Here is a 5,758-nt window from a genome sequence, read left to right on the forward strand (position 1 = left end):
GGGGACTCTGTCGGCCTTCTTTGCCGGAGGCCGACAGACTTCTTCCCCACACCTTAGGTTACCAAAATAAACTTGCAGTTTTGCTCCAGACCTTTGCCTACTTGCTGGTTCTTTTGTGCTCACTCTGGTGGTCTTAGAAAAACAAGTCAGTTATGTTGTTCATTGTAATTCATTCATTAATTACAAGATGATGAGAGTGAGTAGCTTAGAGAAGAGAAAATAAGCTCCTTTCTGTCGTGAGACTTTAATAATCCATTCATCTGTTTCTCCTCCGGAAGGCAACTTGTGATGTCTTAGGAAACTAGAGGAAAAAGAGTAGCAATGCTGTTAATTCTTCATCTTTTAAATTTCTCATTTATAATAATAAAGAGCTCGCTTATTGGGAATAGTTTTAAAGTCCAGATGAGAAGCATAAGGCCATGGACATTTCTTATTGAAATATTACAGGTAATGAAGAAGGTTGTAAATGGAATTATGAGGACAGAGGTATCTTTGCAGTGGTTCAGAGTAGAGTTTAGGAGACCAAAGCAATATTAGATAGTGTCAGTAAAAAACTTAAAAGTCAATCATTCTCCAAGTGTAAAAAATATCAATTAATCTCTGGATAGAGATAAGACACAGTTAAAAGCTATTGAGATGAAGGAGGAAAATAATTATAAATTTGTGCAATGTTGTTTTAAATCTCTAAATTTTATTTTCACTACCAGGTAGACATACATTTTTGATGGTAAATCAATAGTTACATGATTACTTTGCTTTTAGAAATTGTTTTCTTTCTAGAAAAAGAGTACCTTTTATTGCTGTAAAAATGGAATTATTATCTCCATCAACCTAATGTCAATTTCTCATTACAAGCTATGTAAGAGAAGTTGATAGTGCCACAGTGCCTTTGAGATTCAATTTTATGTTACAGATTATAACTATCCAATAGAAACAAAAAAATTGTAGTTTTGAGATCTCTAAATTCACATTATATCCGAGAATTTAATTTTATTTCGAATTGAATGCATTCCTTGCTACTTTTCTGCATATGTTATGCAGAAAATTGGCCACAATAGTGAGTAGAGAATCAAGAACTTGAATTAACTGGTAGTTACTGTAGGAAAGTAGATAAATAGCAGGTGACACTGTACAGGGAATATATACTATTATCTAACTATCTTCTCTATAAAATTGCTCATAATCTTAAGGGATGGTTGAAAAAAATTGGAAAAATAGTTCCAAAATCCTGATATATAAAACTAAGGGTTGGAATTCAGACATATTTCTAGGAATATGTTTCTTAAAAAATCCCCAAAGAAAGGGGGTAATTTTTTGGAGAGTGTAGATGATAGGATGCAGAGTATCTTTTTGGCCCTCTGGCTTTTTTGTCTTGTTCTTCTTCTTCTTCTTCTTCTTATTATTATTATTATTATTTAGACTGAGTTTCATTCTGTTGCCCAGACTGGAGGGCAGTTGTGCAATCTTGACTCACTGCAACCTCTGTCTCCCAGTTTCAAGAGATTCTCCTGCCTCAGCCTCCCAAGTAGCTAGGATTACAGGCGCCCACTACCATGCCTGGCTAATTTTTTGTATTTTTAATAGAGACATAGTTTCACTGTTGTTGCCCAGGCTGGAGTGCAGTGGCACGATCTTGGCTCACTGCAACCTCCGTCTCCCAGTTTCAAGAGATTCTCCTCCCTGAGCCTCCTGAGTAGCTGGGATTACAGGCGCCCACTACCATGCCTGGCTAATTTTTTGTATTTTTAATAGAGACCGGGTTTCATCCTGTTGGCCAGGCTGGTCTCAAACTCCTGACCTCAGGTGATCCACCTGCCTCGGCCTCCTAAAGTGCTGGGATTACAGAATGAGCCACCATGCATGGCCCATGTTGTCTTTTTTTTTTTTCTTCGAGACGGAGTCTTGCTCTGTCGCCCATGCTGGAGTGCAGTGGCGCACTCTCGGCTCACTGCAAGCTCCGCCCCCTGGGTTCACCCCATTCTCCGGCCTCAGCCTTTCAAGCAGCTGGGACTACAGGAGTCCGCCACCATGCCCGGCTAATTTTTTGTATATTTAGTAGAGACGGTGCTTCACCGTGTTCGCCAGGACCATGTCTCGATCTCCTGACATCATGATCCGCCCGCCTCAGCCTCCCAAAGTGCTGGGATTACATGCGTGAACCACTGCGCCCAGCCCATGTTGTCATTTTTAAGAGAGAGAAAACCAAACTCTAATTTTGCATCAGTGCACTGTTGACATTAAGGCTCATTATAACATCTTATAAGTAAATCCATTTCATCTTGACAAGTTTGACCACATGAGATAAGATTCTCTCTCTCTTTTCCATGGATCTTTTACAGCTTGTTATATTCATTCAATTGTACACTTTTCTCTCTCTCATTCTAGAACAACCTTTAAATAACCACTATACAACCACGTTAGGATAGGAAAAAATACTCTTTTTCCCTTAACAAAAACCCATCTTACATCCCTTGTATCCTTTGCCTAACATACAAAGTTGTTTTGTTTGTTTGTTTGTTTTGTTTTTTTGAGATGGAGTTTTGCTCTTGTTGCCCAGGCTGGAGTGCAATGGGCGATCTTGGCTCACTGCAACCTCCACCTCCTGGGTTCAAGCAATTCTCCTACCTTATCCTCCCAAGTAGCTGGGATTACAGACGTGGATCACAATGCCCAGCTAATTTTGTATTTTTAATAGAGATGGGGTTTCACCATGCTGGCCAGGCTGGTCTCGAACTCCTGACCTCAGGTGATCTTGCTTCCTCGTCCTCCCAAAGTGCTGGGATTACAGGCTTGAGCCACTGAGATGGGGTTTCACCATGGCCACTGAGCCTGGCCTCAAACTTGTTTCTCTTTACTCTTATTTCTAGTAGTTTCATTTACACATTATAATTTGTATCTATTTGTAACCTTTATTTTGCAGAGAAAACTAAGAAGTAGACAGTTGTGAATTGTTTGTCATATGCTGGCATTTTGTAGCAGATTAGCACATTTTATGAATATATCATCTCATAATTTCTAGAGGTATATGCTTCTTTATAGTAAAAAGAAAAAATTTCCAAGGTGGCAAAATATTAATGACATGTTTATGAAGAGACCCAGGCCAGGCATGGTGGCTCACACCTGTAATCCTGGCCCTTTGGGAGGCCGAGGCAGGAAGATCACCTGAGGTCAGGAGTTCAAGACCAGCCTGGCCAACGTGATGAAACCCTGTCTTTATGAAAAATACAAAAATTACCCAGGCATGGTGGCATGTGCCTATAGTCCCAGCTACCTAGGAGGCTGAGGCAGGAGAATCTCTTGAACCCTGGAGGGCGATGTGGAAGTGAGCCGACATCACAACACTGCACTCCAGCCTGGCCAACAGAGTGAAACGGTCTAAAAAAAAAAAGAGAGAGAGAGAGAGAGACCCAGATATTTTTAGTATCTTTGTAAAAATAGGAAGCCAAAAGTATATACACTTAAATTATGTGTACTTATGAATAGATATTTCAGTAGTTTCTTACTTAGAAATTATTCATTTTTTTTTTTTTTTTGGTGGGGACGGAGTTTTGTTCTTGTTGCCCAGGCTAGAGTGCAGTGGCACAGTTTGGATCACTGTAACCTCTGCCACCCTGGTTCAAGTGATTCTCCTGCCTCAGCCTCCTGCGTAGCTGGGACTACAGGCATGTGCCACCACGCCCAGCTAATTTTGTATTTTTAGTAGAGATGGGGTTTCTCCATGTTGGTCAGGCTGCTCTCGAACTCCGGACCTCAGGTGATCCGCCCACCTTGGCCTCCCAAAGTGCTGAGATTACAGGCATGAGCCATGGCACCTGGCCTGAAATTATTTAGATTTTTAATGAATATATTTTACCTAGCATAACAGTAAGGTTCCAAGTCACCAAAAAGATTTTGGAAACTATCTATAGGCAGACATAAAACATGATTAAAATTGTTCAAATGCAATTTGCTACAATAGTGACTCCATTTGATTAAATTCAAATCTATAAGTTTTATTATGTTAAACATCTACTATATGTAATATTAGCATATTTGATTTGCAAATACAGGTAGAATAAAAATATATGACTGCATTATATTTAAGACTGACAACCCTGAAGATATACCAGTTTTTAGTAAACCTAGAATAACAGACTATTCTTAGTTATCAAAATTACATGAACTTGAAAAGCATTTGGATTAGTTTCTATACTTCTGAGTGTTTTAGGAATATTTTATTTATATAAGTGCTTATTTTCCTCTAAGTGAATTGGCATAGAGCTACATCATGGGATTTACAAATTAATTTGCCAATAGCATCTGCAGATATGAAAATATCACATATGTGTAACATACATGTGCACACATATATACATACAAAAAGATACAGACAAATGCAAATAGAGATTGTATGGCTTTCATTCAAAAACTTTTAACCATGAGGCTGGGCACAGTGGCTCATGCCTGTAATTCCAATGCTTTGGGAGGCCAAGGAGGGAAGACATCTGAGAGCAGGAGCTCGAGACCAGCCTAGGCAACACAGCGAGATCCTGTTTCTACAAAAAGTTTAAAATTAGTCAGTTGTGGTGATGCTCACCTGTAGGAGTCTGAGATGGGAGGATCACCTGAACCTAGGAGTTCGAGGCAGTAGTGAGCTATGATTGCACCACTGCACTCCAGCCTGGGTGACAGAGCAAGACCTTGTCTCTAACACAACAAGAAAAAAAAAAAAACAAAAAACTTTTCTTTAGGTCTGGCTGGTTCATGACCTGTCAATTAACTGAGAAGGGACAGATAAAAAGGAGAAAAGTCTATTATGCATTTGGGAGTATTCAGTAGTGAATAACTCACTGAAGGGCCAGAGATAGAGCTTTACATACCAACCTAACAAAGAGGGGATGATTTAGGGCTTCAGTGGGAAAAGAAGGAAGGTTCCATTGGTCTTTGTGATACTGGCAGGCAGATGAATTTGCACTTATCACTGCTGAGGGTCAGTCTTTTCCCAAACAGGAAATTCCTTTGGAGGGAGATCAATGGCATCTGTATTTTCAGGAGGCTCTGCTTAAGTACGGATCCTGTATCTTTTGGGGGCTGCTGAGGGCTTAGATGTTTTCAGTTTGAAGTACTTTCATACCACTTTGGTAGGCTGTTAATCTCATTGCGATACTCTGGGGGGTTTACCCTCTACCTTTTTTTCTCCAGCCACTTTCTATTGTTTGATATTTGCACTATTATTTTTAGTTCTTTTACTGATTAACTTCACAACTTTGAGTAACGTATGTCTTATTTTACCAACTTTAAATACCGTCTCTTTACTACCCAGTTTCTATAAGGTATCAGGATTTCTACCCTTTCCTTGACTCATTTTGACTCCCAATGCTGTCATTTGCACATATTTTTACCACCTTCAGGTTGTTCACATTGACTTGCTCTCTTGCTACCACAGTTCAAGTTGATTCTAAAAGTTCAAAACCAATAAGCAGCTCTTAAATTATTGTGACTAGGTGAAGGTTACTAAATTTAGGGTAAGTGATGTGTCTCCAGTGAATGACAAAGGGATCTTCAGGAAGGAGATATGCTCCTACCCACAGATTCCATTGTCATTCAAAAAAGAATGCTCCTAAAGCAATCCATGGTTTATTTTCCTTACACTTTACTGTTGTTCCATGTTATCTTATAATTTATTTTGTCTCTTTTATGGACGTTGTTTGTATTTAGATTTTTCTTCCAAAAGTTTCTAATTTTCTTTCCTTCTTTCTTTTCTTTCTTTCTTTCTTTC

The sequence above is a fragment of the Colobus angolensis genome, unplaced genomic scaffold (genome assembly GCF_000951035.1).
Source record: "Colobus angolensis palliatus isolate OR3802 unplaced genomic scaffold, Cang.pa_1.0 Scaffold52, whole genome shotgun sequence".
Classification (NCBI taxonomy): Eukaryota; Metazoa; Chordata; class Mammalia; order Primates; family Cercopithecidae; genus Colobus; species Colobus angolensis.